Genomic DNA, 15,554 nt, shown 5'->3' on the forward strand with positions numbered 1-15,554 from the left:
CATGACTAAGCCGCTTCTGGCGAACCAGAGCAGCGCATGGAAACACCGTTAACCTTCCCGCCAGAGTGGTATCTATTTATCTACCTGCACTTTGATGTGCTTTCAAACTGTTAGGTTGGCAGGAGCAGGGACCGAGCAACGGGAGCTCACCCCGTCGCGGGGATTCGAACTGCCAACCTTCTGATCGGCAAGTCCTAGGCTCTGTGGTTTAACCCACAGCACCACCCACGTCCCTCTGTCCCACAAAACAAGCCCATAATTAACTTTCAGATTAAGGGCCAAAACCCCATGAAAAAAGAAAAGCCTTTGCCTAGCACCTAAAACTAGATAAGGATGTGTAGATGAGTGGGTAGCCTAGGAACAATGAATGCACCGAGATAAGAAGCAGGTTACAATTGGTCACATTACAGTTTGGTGTAGCATGGGGCAACCCTACCTGATGTTGGCTCTTTCCTGTTGCCTACCAGATCTAATGGGGTTTCTACCATTGTCCCACTAGCCCTACCTGCCAGTCAGCACCTCCTTCATCAGTGTTGGAAACTGTTGCAGCATCACTTTTTATTGCACTCTGGAGTATGCAATTTCTATATTTGACTTATTTGCATTGCTGCAAGCTGCTTTAAAGCCTTTGCGGTATAAGGGAATGAATAGCAAAAACACTTCTGCAGAAAGGGATGGGGTAACCAGTGATGGAGAAGATGCTAGTCAACTCCTGCTTGGCTCTGCTCAAAATGATACGTCTGACATGCGCAGGAGTGTCATTTTCAGTACAGTGGTACCTCTGGTTACGTACTTAATTCATTCCGGAGGTCCGTTCTTAACCTGAAACTGTCCTTAACCTGAAGCACCACTTTAGCTAATGGGGCCTCCTGCTGCTGCTGCCGCCGCACCACCATCATGCGATTTCTGTTCTCATCCTGAAGCAAAGTTCTTAACCCGAGGTACTATTTCTGGGTTAGCGGAGTCTGCATCTGTCAGCAATGAGTTGTGAGTGCTAGCGAAGATAAGAGTCCGGGAAACCAGCCATATTTACAGGATTTATTGCTCCTTTGAAGCTATGTACAAGCAAGTTCAAAAGTTCGACTCTTTCATGGCGGGTCAGTTGTCCTGACTGGCTTTCCTTTCGATTTCCCCCAGCATAGCCACCTTCTAAGCCCAGCCCCCCGCTTTCCTCTCTGACGAGGGTGGCTTGTCCCTGGAAGTACCTCCCCCCTCTCAGATTCATTAACCCCTGACAGTTATTCGTCACCCTCTTCGTCCGAGGAACTACTTATTAAGGACCCTTCTCCCAGTAAGTTCCCATTCTCACCCTTCTCTGGCTCCAGTTCCCTGACAGTATCCTATAGCGTATGTAACCTGAAGCGTATGTAACCCGAGGTACCACTGTATAGGGACAAGCAGGTGAGACTTCTCAACTGCACATTGCCTTATTTGCATAGGTAAGAGTGTGTTTTCCCTAGCAAGGAGGGGACTGGTAGGGGAGGAGATGACACACATCTTTTATTCTCAAAACCAAAAGCCAAACTTGAAAGTTTTTCAAACGCTGCTAGGGAGAAGAGCTTTCAATGTGAGTAGGGTAGATTTAGCACAGCACATCACTGGGCAAGAACTTCTGATGAAATCTCTGTGAAGGGGAAATAATTTCAATTGGTCTAGTATGGTGCTTCAAGACAGTTCTGCACATCCCCACTGTTTATGCTGAGTTCCCCAGGAGGCTTCCATTAACTGCTGTAGAACTCCAGGGGTTCAAATCTGAGGTGGATATTGCGCTTTCAACATTTTGCTTGAAGGGAAAACTTCACCAGTTGTGGCTTCTCTTGTTGTTGCAGCTCTGTGATGTAAAAAGTTGCCCCAGTGAAATATAGCCTTCTGCGTGACTTCAGAGTAAAAGGGCCATGGCAGAGTCTTAGCCTGCTAAAGAGAAATGATGTGAAATTGTTGTGTGTAATCCTTGTACAACTCTTTGGTAGATTAAGAATTACTACAGTCACCCATTTCAAGGGCCCCTGCTAGGTATGAGTTTCTTGTGCCAACAGGTGGTAAAAACCAGAACCATTGAAAAGAAAATGGACAACATTTGTGTATGTCTTCTACAAAATGTCATTGATGGAATAATAATGCACTAATGGTGGATTTACATTGGGTCATCCACACACCATTCTGCTTTATTTGTGTGTGTGTGTGTGGGGGGGGGTTATGTGTGATGCTAGCCTAATGTTATCACTCAACATCCAAAAAACCAAAGTGCTGCACCAACAAGTACAAAATAAACTCTCTGCAGCTCCACAAATCCAACTCAATGGTGTAACGTTGGAAAATGTCGATCACTTCTCCTATCTGAGCCCGGCCTTGGCTGGGGAGGGTGGGGTATTATTATTATTATTATTATTATTATTATTATTATTATTATTATTATTAATAATCTAGGCAGTTATCTTTCTACAAGGGCCAACATTGATGCCAAAATCAAGCATCGCCTGAGCTCTGCAAGTGCGGCTTTCTCCCGACTGAAGTGCAGAGTGTTTGAGGACCAGGACATTCACAGGGAAACCAAAATGCTTGTTTATGAAGCTCTTATACTACCAACATTACTATATGCTTGTGAAACCTGGACCACTTATAAATGCCATCTCCAACTCCTCGAAAGATTCCATCAAAGGTGTCTCCAAATTTTTTTACACATCACTTGGGAAGACAGGCAAACTAATATCAGTGTACTGGAAGAAGCAAAGATCACCAGTGTTGAAGAGTGATCACCAAAGAAGAAGAAAAAGAAAGGGAAAAAATCACATTATTGCCTTCTGGGCAGATACTCTTGCACTATAGTGCAACAAAAGCAGCTCCCACGTTTGTGGAATACAATGTTATAGGATTTCAGCGGGAAGTTACAGGACCTGCAGTGATTGGAACTGAAGCAGTATGTCTGCCCCAAAACGTTTGCAAGCATAAACACCAAGAAAAGTGGAAACTGCCCTGATACCACCATGAACACAAATAATCATGAACATACAATAAAAAGGACATCTGGAGGAACTCCTACACACTCCTATATGTTTCTCCACATAATTTGAAATCTGGAGATGACACCTCGCACCAGATACTTTTCCTAATGTGAGATGAGCACAGAACAGGGCTTTTTCTGTGGTGACACCAACTTTTTGGAATCTCCTGCCTAGAGAAATATTCCAAGAAATATTATTGCACTCTTTTCAAATACAGGGAAAACCCTACCCTTTTTCCTCCAAGGAACCCAAGGCAGCTTACATAATCTTTCACCTCCTCTTCTCCATGTTATTCTCACAACAACTCTGTAAAGTAGATTAGGCTGAGAGTCAGTGACTGGCCCAAAGTGACCAAGTGAGCTTCTGGAGATTAAAAAGGCATGTAATATTTTTCTTATCGTTGACTCTACACCCAATATTTCTCATACAGATTAGCTATGCATTGTTTTTTGTTCCTGCTTGAATAGAGAAGTGAAGGTGCGATATTATTATTTTTTTGCGCTTTGCACCAATTGACAGCCATGCTGGAGAAAGCTTGTGCGAAACGGTCATCAGCATTCTTCAGAAGTGTGCTGTTGACATTCCTAATTGCAAGGGACAGACTTGTGATAACGCAAGGAATATGTATGGTCAATGCCAGGGTCTGCAAGCTTGCAAAAGTATGAACAACCATGCTGTGTTTGTGCCTTGCCAGGCCATTCCCTGAACCTAGGTGGGCAAAACAGCATGGATGATAGTCTTTGTGAAAGGGAGCTGTGCAGATTTCTGGATCTAACCACAGAAGAAAAAAAGCTATTAATCTAAGCCAACTAAAGGTAAAGGTAAAGGTACCCCTGCCCATACGGGCCAGTCTTGACAGACTATAGGGTTGTGCGCCCATCCCACTTAAGAGGCCGGGGGCCAGCGCTGTCCGGAGACACTTCCGGGTCACGTGGCCAGCGTGACATCGCTGCTCTGGCAAGCCAGAGCCGCACACGGAAACGCCGTTTACCTTCCCGCTAGTAAGCGGTCCCTATTTATCTACTTGCACCCAGGAGTGCTTTCGAACTGCTAGGTTGGCAGGCGCTGGGACCGAACAACAGGAGCACACCCCGCCGCAGGGATTCGAACCGCCGACCTTTTGATCGGCAAGCCCTAGGCACTGAGGCTTTTACCCACAGCGCCACCCGCGTCCCCTAAAGCGTGTTCTCCCTAGCAGAGAGCACGTGTTGCGGTTGGGAACAGGCCACCCTCCGGTGACTAGGCAAATTTAGTTGAATCCCGACCATTTAATGGTTAAACTGGGTTGCTGGGGTGTTTTGATTGTTGCCATTGCGGAGGAGGGGTCAGAGTCTATATATACAGGGGCCAGACTTTGGCACGGCCTCTTGGCTGTTTTGCATCGGATCACATGGAGCGCTTGGACAATCTTCTCATTGTCTGGTTACATTTCTTTATTTCTTTATTTCCCCTTTCTTTTAATCCTCTCTAGTCCCTTAAATAATTTAATTTCCCCCTTTTCCTGTTCGATTTCCCACCCCACCCCTTACCCTGCCCAGCTAGTCAGGGCTGTTCCCAGCTTAGCTGGAATCACTTTCATTTATAGTATCCCCAAAGGTTGGCTTATTTTGAGTGTGTGCAGCGCTGTTGGCCAAATTTTAAGTTAGCCTTGGGTGGGAGCACTAATTTGAGTTCTTTTAATATTGCTATGACATTCTCGCTATAGGAATGTATCTGCTTGCAGGCTCAGTTGCTGCTAATGTTTATCTGAGGCAGACAGAGGGCCCCAGAGGCTCCCTGTGCCTCCAAGGACTATGAGCACTCTGTATATGCTCTTGAACTATGCTGTTTCTGAACAAGTTTATTTTCTTTAAGTTTGTTTTGCCCTGATAGTGGCGACTGCCATTTTAGAGATGAGCCATTGTGGCTTAGTGGCTAAAGTGTAGGACTAGGACCTGGGAGACAGGGTTCATATCCCCCTCTTAGCCATTGTTATAACAAAACAAAATAAACTGCTCCTTTTGGGCTATTCTGTTGCTGGGTAGTTCGGCCCATTTGTGATAAAAGAACTTTGGGTTTCTTGAAGGGGTGCTTCCCTCTAAAAGGGCAAGCAGGGGTACCTGGACAAGCTGTGGGCTAGCTTACCTCTGCTATTTCACTGAAAACATTTATGCCTGGCCTAGCAGGTGAGCATAGGGCTTTGCCCTAGAATTCGATGGCCTGGAAGCGTTTCCGGCCTGAATAGTGTCCCCATGTGGTCCATGAAGCATTGGTTTCACTGGGTCAGCGCATAGTGCCGGTAATGCTTAGGTTGCAGGATTGGCCCCTGTATGGGACAGCTGCATGCTCCCCCATTGCTCTGCCTGGACACTTAGGTCCTTTTGGTGGTTACCTCACTGCGAGGGATGTAACAGGCGCCAAATTGCAATATGCAAGTGGGAGAAAGCACCTTTGCGTGCCTGCATTGCAGTTTGCTCTGTGCGTTGCAGAGCATGGCGCTGCACGGGCTGCAATTGCATTGCGTTGCGTGAGAGATTTGCAGTTGCATTGCACGGAGGGTGTGTGCATTGCATGGAGGGTGTGTGTGCATTGCACGGAATGTGTAGTTGCATTGCACAGAGTGTGTTGTTGCATTGCACAAAGTGTGTTGTTGTATTACACGAAGTGTGTTGTTGCATTGTACGTAGTGGCTTGTTGCATTGCACAAAGTGGCTTGTTGCATTGTACGGAAGGTGTGGTTGCATTGCACGGTGTGTGTGTGCATTGCATGGAGGGTGTAGTTGCATTGCACAGAGTGTGTTTTTGCATTGCACAGAGTGTGTGTGCATTGCACAGAGTATGTAATTGCATTGAACGGAGGGTGTGTGCAGTGCACGGAGTGTGTAGTTGCATTGCATGGAGTGTAGTTGCATTGCATGGAGTCTAGTTGTATTGCATGGAGGGTGTGTGCATTCCAGGGAGTGTGTTTTGCATTGCACAGAGTGTGTAGTTGCATTGCACAGAGCGTGTTTTTTGCATTGCACGGAGTGTGTAGTTGCATTGCACGGAGTGTGTAGTTGCATTGCAGGGAGAGTCTGTGCACTGCACGGAGTGTGTTTTTTGCATTGCACAGAGTGTGTGTCTGGAAAGGAAGCTGGCTCGGCGGCAGCTTTGTCGGGATTTCTTTAGGGGTTCTGGCCAGCGTCGGCCCTGTAAGTTTACTTATCATGATGGCAGCACAAGATGCCCCCTGCCCAAGCGGGGGCTGGAAGCTGGCAAGCAATAGCTCAATACCTTTTGCCCATATTCCCATTTTATTTAGGGATCCAGTTGGATATCGTTGCTAAAACATACCACTTGCCTATGGAGAAGCTGTCTGCCTTGAAGGAAGTTATTTTGTAATACTTCCTCTGTAGCAAGTGATGCTTCATCAGATCTGATCTTGCTGGGTCACTTAATTAATCTTGCCACTAGGCCAGGCTGCCTGTGGCCTGAGGTCCCCTTACCTTTGTGTATGCCTACCAAGTGTGGTGAAGGCAGATATTAGGCGATGGTAGCAATTCCTGAATGTATGCAATAGTAGTTCGCCATGGCAGGATACCTTGAACCCACACAGGGATTTTCAGGTTCATGCTGGTGCTGCTGGATCTTTGCCCTTTGGTTTTTATTGCAAGGGCTGCTGGTGTGCAAAGCTATGGCCTCGAGCCTGGTGTGGTGAGGCAATCATGTGACATAACTTTTCTTGAGTTTTCCCCATTGTAGCAGTTCACATGTGGCCCGAAGAGTTCAGTGACCATTGGATCTGCTTTTGGTCTGATAACCAGGTAGTGGTGAGTGTCTTGGCAAAACAGTCCTCACACTCTAGCACAGTCTCCGCCCCTCCACTCATGCTTTCGAGCTGCGCCACTTAAGGTTTAATATTGTGCTTTCTACTCTCCAATTTACGGGATCCTCTAATATTGTCGCTGACACTCTATCCGATTTTCAGATGAAGCGCTTCAGATCCTGGGCTCCAGACTCAGCTATTGCCAGACTTTTCCAGACCACCTGTGGCATTTTGACAACAACATTTTGACCTGGACCTGTTTTAATTCTCTTCCTACCTTTTAACCTAATGTACCAAGCCTATTTTGGGCCATTATATACTTTATACACACCCACATTTTAGATTCTCGGCGCTGGCAACTGAATCTTTACATTATTGTCTTAGGGTATTTAAATGTCATAACGCCAGTAATATCGCTTTGAATTTTGATTGGTTGCTTGTCTCTAGCATTTTTTGTCTTATCCTTGCTATGGCTGTATGCTAATGCAATAAAGGTTGATTGATTGATTGATTGACAACAATTAGTGATTACAGAGAGCAGCAGCTTCCATTTCCCCTTCTGCTTTTACCTCTTATGGGAAGGCCTGGATGGATTTCTTAGCCTTAAGCTGGCAGTTCTCGGTCATTCAGATGAATTAGCCCCCATCCTCTGAGCAGATCCAGCAGTATTTGGTCCACCTGCTGCAAGTTGGGCATGCGGTTATAACTATCAGAATTCAGTCCGCTGCAATGTCTGTTACACTGAAGCTTTATTTTTCAGAGACCCTTGTATAAAGTTTGTAGGGCGCAGGGCCTTGGAAGGTTGGAATAGGCTCCAACCTCATAGGACAGTGGGCAGGAAGTCAGTCAATTTTTACCTATGCAGTATCTGCAACAAGTTAAAACTGTCTGCTGGTTAAAGATCTAGGCGAGACTCCTTTCAGTAGTCCATTGCATTTTCGCACTGAGGGTTGGGAAAATGGTTGTTGGAGCCAGCACGGGGCTGAGAGTCTGGAGGCTTATTGCTTCAGGACTTTTCCTTATCCTTTGGAGCTTGTCATTAGAGTTGGGAACTCTAAAACAGACTTAGTGGGCAGGAGTGCCACAATCAGGCTTCCCGCCACAGGTGAGGAGGGCCCTTGCCCAGTTATGGATAACATAATATTTGGCTTTTTATTCCCTGGGGGCTGGCCCGCTCCTAGTGCATGAAAATGGGTTCCCGTTAGCCAGGCATCAATGTGCTTACGTCGTGCACCAGTTATTACGGCCTGCGGCTTGCTTACCGCTGAACGCCTCATTCCTTACAATTAGGTGCTGTTGCAAAGGCTGCACACTGGGGGCCTGTCAGTAGACAGGATTGTGAATACGGGTCATTGGAAGTCTGACGCTGACAAGGGTTATATCAGGAAGTGTCACAATGATGTCTGTGCTGATGCTTGTCTGTTATTTCCTTTTTTCATAGGAGCAGCTGTGCACATTTGGGCCACAGCATTGTACACTGGGCTGGCAAGCGCGCTGATGAGTCTGGACTGGGGCGCCATCTCAGTCTTCCTGCCCATGTGAACCTATACTGGATGTCCAGATGGGGAATGCTTTGGGAGGAGATCCTTCCTTTGGTGTGGTCGAGTGTGACCTGTGCAGGTCCTCCCGCAGTGCTGGTGGTACAGCTGGGCGAGAATGTTTGCTGTCTTCCTCCAGCATAAGTTTGCATTCCCGCATGCAAGAGGGCTTGGATTGAGTTGATGGCAGCTCTCCCTGGACTCAAAATAATTCAAGGCATTGGTTCAAGGTGGTCTGGAGCACCTGTCCCCTCCAATGTGCAAAGATATTCCATTAAGGGAATCCATGGATTTGCCATGCTTTTGTCGACCCCTTTCAAGGGGTAGGGCCATGCAAGAGTCCCCTGGAGCATTTGGGGGTGAGCTTGAGTCTGATCCTGGTTCATTGCTCCCCCACGCTATTTATTTGTATTGACAATATGGTGGGGCCCTGTCATCAGTGCTGCCTTGCTGAGGTCAGGTGCAGCTAGTCGGGAACCAATGCCTAGACAAACTACCACCGAGCAGGCCAGAAAGCATGTTAATAAGGCGGTGGACAATAGAATAAAATAAATATAGTAAAGAAATAACAAATAAAATAGGTCGTTGCTTTACGTGGTTCTGTAATATTGCACCCTGCTATTTTTCTTCAAGGCTGTTCCCCTCTTTAGGGCAGATGGGGTGCATCTTTCCCCTATGGGGAACGACACCTGGCGGGATGCGTTTGCCTTGGGATGCATTGCTCCCCCACAATGTTTGCTGGTACTGACGATATGGTGGGGCCCAGTCGTCAGGGCTGCCCTGCGGAGGTCAGGTGCAGCTAGTTGGGAACCAATGCCTAGACAAACTACCACCGAGAAGGCCGGAAAGCGTGTTAATAAGGCAGTGGAAATAAAATACAGGTCGTTGGAAATCGAATGCATTCAAAGGTTATGTTCGTTAACATTATTGGTGTCTGACAATTTTTGCTTGTTTTATCTTACGCAGCATCATCCACTGGGCTGGTGTCGCAGCACGGCAGTAGGGAATGGGTCCAGGTCTCGGCCTTCCTCCGCATATTCAGTTGTCTTGGCTGTCCAGACGGGGAATGCCCTGGTTGGAGCTCCTGCCTCGGATTCGGAGGCAGTTGCTATGGGAAGGACCCCCATCGGCCATTGTGGTGCAGCTGGGTGAGAACGACCTGGTTTCTATGGACTGTTTTTCCCTGCGTGCTGCAATTTTGTCGGACTTGGAGGCGCTGCGGGCAATGGTGCCAACAGCTAAAATATTTTGGTCAAGGCTGCTACAACGGCGCGCTTGGAAGGGCAGTCGTTGCCCAGCCGCCACTGAGAGAGCCAGAAAACGCATTAACTCTGCAGTGTCGAAAAGATCGTGGAGCTGGGCGGAGATGTGATTTTTCATCCTGATACGTGCTGCAATATTGAGAGACATGGAGACGCTGCGGGCAATGGTGCCAACAGCGAGAATTTTTTGGTCAAAGCTTTTGCAACGCTGCGTTTGGAGGGGCAGTCGTTGCCCGGCTGCCACTGAAAGGGCCAGAAAATGCATCAATTCTGCGGTGGCCAAAAAGGTTCGGGAGCTGGGTGGAGATGCGATTTCCCACCCCGAGATTCTTTTTCAGAGGCCATCCTTTTCCCGAGCTGATGGCGTGCACCTTTCTGCTTCAGGGAATGAGGCTTGGATTGGTGCGGTGGTGACCAAGCTGAGGTCTTGGTTGGGTCTGTGAGTGGTTTGGCGGTGAGCTGAGGGCTCCATGGCAGTTAGGCATTGGTTAAATTGGTGCTTGGAGGGGTAAGTGCCTACCCCTCCAAATGATGCGAATGGGAATTCCGTTAAAGGAAATCCAGGGGCTTGCCATTCTTTCGTCCTTGTCCCCGGAGTCGGACTTGGGCCGTGCAAGCCCCACAGGAACATGAGGGTGAGAAGTAATGGTCTGGTTCCCGGCTTTATTTCTCACCCAATACTTGTTTCCCACGCTGGCTTCCGCTGGTGTCCGGAAGGCCAGCTCTGTCCCTGAGGGCAAGGACAGATAGTCATAACCAATGCCTAAGCAACCACTCACATTTTTTGTATTTGAATAAAGTTGTGGCCAAAAATTATGCCAAAAACCTTAAACAAAAATTGATGTGTGAAGTGTGAATTATTGGGGGGCTACTGTGACTCAACACGCAAAGCGTGTTCTCCCTAGCAGAGAGCACGTGTTGCGGTTGGGAACAGGCCACCCTCCGGTGACTAGGCAAATTTAGGTGAATCCCGACCATTTAATGGTTAAACTGGGTTGCTGGGGTGTTTTGATTGTTGCCATTGCGGAGGAGGGGTCAGAGTCTATATATACAGGGGCCAGACTTTGGCACGGCCTCTTGGCCGTTTTGCATCGGATCACCCGCCCTCCCGCCCTTTTATAGGGTGGTTTTTTGTTTTGCTCGCTTGACCTTGCTATTGCCTGTCATGGGGTCGTCCGCCTTGGTGCGGGGGCCTAGTAGGAATTTTGCCATCTGGCTGATTGGCTGGTGCCATTTGGTTTTTGCCTACTATTTAGCAAATCGTCACAACTTGTAAGGTTGGCGGTTAGGCATTGGTTAAATTGGTGCTTGGAGGGGTAAGTGCCTACCCCTCCAAATGATGCGGAAAGGGAATTCCGTTAAAGGAAATCCAGGGGCTTGCCATTCTTTCGTCCTTGTCCCCGGAGTCGGACTTGGGCCGTGCAAGCCCCACAGGAACATGAGGGTGAGAAGTAATGGTCTGGTTCCCGGCTTTATTTCTCACCCAATACTTGTTTCCCACGCTGGCTTCCGCTGGTGTCCGGAAGGCCAGCTCTGTCCCTGAGGGCAAGGACAGATAGTCATAACCAATGCCTAAGCAACCACTCACATTTTTTGTATTTGAATAAAGTTGTGGCCAAAAATTATGCCAAAAACCTTAAACAAAAATTGATGTGTGAAGTGTGAATTATTGGGGGGCTACTGTGACTCAACACGCAAGCCAACTACTGAGTATATTAAACAGCTAATTTTTGTGGCTCAGAGGTATCTTGGCAGTACCACTTAAAATAATAAGGGCCTTATTGTTTGTGATCCTATATACAGGGTGTGACCGGAAAGTTCAGTGAATGGTCACAGAAATTGGACAGCAATAAATATTTGAACATACAATCGGGATCAGAAACCCACGAAATGCTCACAATTGTGTACGGAGATGAGACTGTAACTTGAAAGACAGTAGATGACCCGCAGTCTGGCAGACTATTGATGAGCAGAACAGCGGCAAATGTCAACGGAGTTCATGGGTTATCGATGTGGGATCGGTGTTTGTCCGTCCGAATGGTGGCGGAAGAACTGCATATTCCAAGTGAAATTGTCCCTGATGTTACTGAGTTGTCCCACCCTCCATATTCTCCTGATCTGGCCCCACCGGATTACTGTCTTTTTCCAAAACTGAAATCTGCACTGAAAGGGCAAAGATTTTCCAACATTTCACACGTCCAAGCTGCTGTGATGGGGGAACTGAAAGCAGTATGGAAAAACGACTTCTCCAGAAGTTTCCAACAGTTCTATGAAGGTTGTCAATGGTGCATTGTATCAGAGGGGGCCTACTTTGAAGGCCTGTAAGGTATGTATGTTCAAATATTTCTCACTGTCCGGTTTCTGTGACCATTCACTGAACTTTCTGGTCACAGCTTGTATTTTTGGCTCTTGTTTCACCCATAAGTTATCTTCAGGCATTTAAAAGGAATTGGTAAGGGAACCACACACACCAGATGTGCCCTGTTCTGCCACAGCTTTGTGTTAAGTGGAAATACACGAAACAGGCTTTTACGTGATGAATGGAATTTGGAATTTGGATAATACAGGGTTCTTGATTGGAGGGAGGCTTCAAAGTTCAACCAGTCATGAAGCCTCTTCAGATCATCCTCTAGACATGGGAAAGTTGGGGCAGAATGGGTACCACCAGTGCATGCGGGTTTATTGGGAGAACGGCTTGGGCGCATGTCGCTCCTCAGTTTGAGTCATCCCATATTCCTTTTGCAAATGTCTGAAGAGGGCTAAAGGGGCAAAATAAACATTGTGTGATGGCCTGGGATTTGGACTCGGATGCTGAACCTGAGGGATCCCAACCTGCACACGATTACCTGCCTCCAGAACCAGATGAGCTAGGGCTGGGGCATGAACCTGAAGGGTCCTCACCTGTGCTGGATCCTCAGGTGCAGGCATCAGCTGAGTCTGGTCTTGCTCCTGAAGTGATGGAGGACCCATTGCCTGCAGGTGCTCCACTCTCAGCCCCGTAGGAGGAAGCTGAGGTTGCCTCTGGGTCCGGTAACCCTCCAGCCTCTCCTGAGGTGCAGAGGCTCAGGGCAGAGAGGCAGAGGGAACTAAGTTCCCGCAGGAGGAGTGCTTGCCTCCAGGCCAGGAGAGGTGAGTCACCAGAGGATCGGGGCCACCCTATGCCTTGGGGCAGATAAAAGCCAGCCAGCCCCAGTCCCAAGTTGTGGGAGCAACATTGTTGGTTGCCAGTTCCTGTCTGAACCCTGTCCTGTTTTCCGGCCTGAGCTCCTGACCCACCCTGGCTCCCTGCTTGCATGCGTGTTCCTGACTTTACCCGACTCCCTGCCCTGCACCCAACTTCAGCTACTACCAGACTGCCTCCACGTTGCACCTTTGACCACAGACCGGACTTGGACCTTGCCTCTCGAGTAACCCACGGGACCAGCACACATTGCTTGTGTATGCAAATATATTGGCACAAAACCCAAAGAGTGTGGGTGGATTGGCCCTCCCGGCTTGCCATCCCACAAACTGCTGAGTGGGCTCTTGGGCAGCACAAAGTTTCGTTTCACTTCTGCATTGCAAGCAGCGACGAGCTTCAAACTTTGTCCCCTGCAGAAACTGTTTCATATTAAAAGAGTCATTGTTATGCGTCCTCTGTGGAGCCTCCTTTTCAGGGTACTTTTCACATGCCATCTTAGAACATTAATAGAGAAAGGAGTTGCGTACATTTACGTAAATACCTTCATGCCTATGGTTCCACTGCAGGCAAGCTGAAAAAGTTAGGGATTTTAAAACTGAAGTATTTTAATAATGAAAATACAATATTGAATAGTAGTTTCTCCTTACTAAAGTTAATATATCTTGTTTATACACTTTGCAAGGTGGTTTAGTTTGCTTCTTTTTTTTTTGGTTCGGTCACAATTAAATTGCATGTGGGCTTTATATTCTTGCAAATTGAGTTACATGGCTGGTTTCTTTCCCCCTGTCATTCATCATTTGCAGCATAATTCTTATTTTACGTCCTTTAGTGCATAGAGAACAGCACTATTTATTATTATATTTCCTGCTGATTATTGGTTCTCTTCTGCATTGTGGAACTGGTGTTGCTGGTTGTGGAATTGACTTATCTGTGAAACTCAGACATGCCGTTTAGGGGGGAAACCCAGATAATTTAGTGGGTTTCTTCCTCCCTTCTGGTCTATCATTTTTGTTTTGTTTTCAAAATGCCAGCATCTCATCTGGATCTGGTAAGCAGGACTCGGCAGTATCAGAACAGCAGAAAAATGCATTGACTTTATTAACAGCTGGAGAGTTTCATGATGCCAGCCATGAAAAATAATAAAGTAGTGGAAAGCGTGGTGGGGCATCTCTGGTCACCTGACTCCTGGTCAGTTGTGTTGCTGCTGCTGCATACTGGGAGGTACAGGAGAGCAGAGAGGCAGCAGTAAGGCTGCAATGGTGCAAACACACTGCTGGAGTTAATCTGTGTTTCTGTCAGTGTGTTTTCACCACACCAACCTCACCCTTTGCCCCTTACCTCCCTGTAAGCAGCATCAACATGAACAACGAGAGGTCAGGTGAGCAGCAGCAGCCTATCACACTGTGCACTAAGCGGGTGGCACTGTGGTCTAAACCACTGAGCCTCTTGGGCTTGCTGATCAGAAGGTTGGTGGTTTGAATCCCCGCGATGGGGTGAGCTCCCATTGCTCTGTCCCAGCTCCTGCCAACCTAGCAGTTCAAAAACATGCCAGTGCAAGTAGATAAATGGGTACCACTGCAGTGGGAAGGTAAACAGCGTTTCCATGTGCTCTGGTTTCCACCACGGTGTTTCTGTTGCACCAGAAGTGGTTTAGTCCTGCTGGACACATGACCCGGAAAGCTGTCTGTGGACAAACACCAGCTCCCTCAGTCTGAAAGCGAGATGAGTGCCACAACCCTATAGTTGCCTTTTACTGGACTTAACCGTCCAGGGGTCCTCTACCTTTACCTACCTTAAGGTAAAGGTAAAGGTACCCCTGCCCGTACAGGCCAGTCTTGCCAGACTCTAGGGTTGTGTGCCCAACTCACTCTATAGGCCGGGGGCCAGCGCTGTCCGCAGACACTTCCGGGTCATGTGGCCAGCGTGACAAGCTGCATCTGGCGAGCCAGCGCAGCACACGGAACGCCGTTTACCTTCCCGCTAGTAAGCGGTCCCTATTTATCTACTTGCACCCGGGGGTGCTTTCGAACTGCTAGGTTGGCAGGCGCTGGGACCGAACAATGGGAGCGCACCCCGCCGCGGGGATTCAAACCGCCGACCTTTCGATCGGCAAGTCCCACAGCGCCACCCGTGTCCCTTTACCTACCTTACTAGTGAATAATACTAAAAACCAAAGTTTAGTCATTCTTTTATACTGTAAACCTCCCTGCAATATTTGGATGAAGGATGGTATATAAATTTAAATAATAATAATAATAATAATAATAATAATAATAATAATAATAATAATATCATCATCCTCTGGGATCATACTCAAGCCGAGCCAAACAGCACCCTTTTGAAGGGGCCATTTGTCACCCACAAAATGAGAAGTTGACTATTTAATGACTTCAGGGGCAGGTGAATTTTAAGAATCTTCATTTTGCCTTTCAATTAGGGCTGAGCAAAAATGGCCCCTCAAAGTTTTCCACACCATTATGAGCAACAAAATGGCAGGGACCATTCTTGGGGAAGGGAGGTGGTGTTTTTCACAGAAACGTATCTTAAGAACTTTGCTTCAGGATGAGAACAGAAATCGTGCTCCGGTGGCGTGGCAGCAGCGGGAGGCCCCATTAGCTAAAGTGGTGCTTCTGGTTAAGAACAGTTTCAGGTTAAGAACGGACCTCTGGAATGAATTAAGTACTTAACCCGAGGTACCACTGTACAGACTCCTGTTCTCTATTTCTCCAGCTCCCTCTCTTGGGTTCTCTTCTTGTTTTGTTCTTTAATACGTACTTCAGATAATTA

General features: G+C 47.5%; 1 long non-coding RNA gene across 1 annotated transcript; it reads left to right on the forward strand.

Annotated features, from left to right (window-relative positions):
- The first annotated feature begins 4,382 nt into the window (after positions 1 to 4,382).
- Positions 4,383 to 10,424, forward strand: LOC144327755 (uncharacterized). Its single transcript, XR_013392848.1, has 2 exons — positions 4,383 to 4,424; positions 9,291 to 10,424. It is a non-coding gene; the product is annotated as an uncharacterized LOC144327755 (long non-coding RNA).
- Positions 10,425 to 15,554: the final 5,130 nt, after the last annotated feature.

This window comes from Podarcis muralis, chromosome 5 (genome assembly GCF_964188315.1).
Source record: "Podarcis muralis chromosome 5, rPodMur119.hap1.1, whole genome shotgun sequence".
Classification (NCBI taxonomy): Eukaryota; Metazoa; Chordata; class Lepidosauria; order Squamata; family Lacertidae; genus Podarcis; species Podarcis muralis.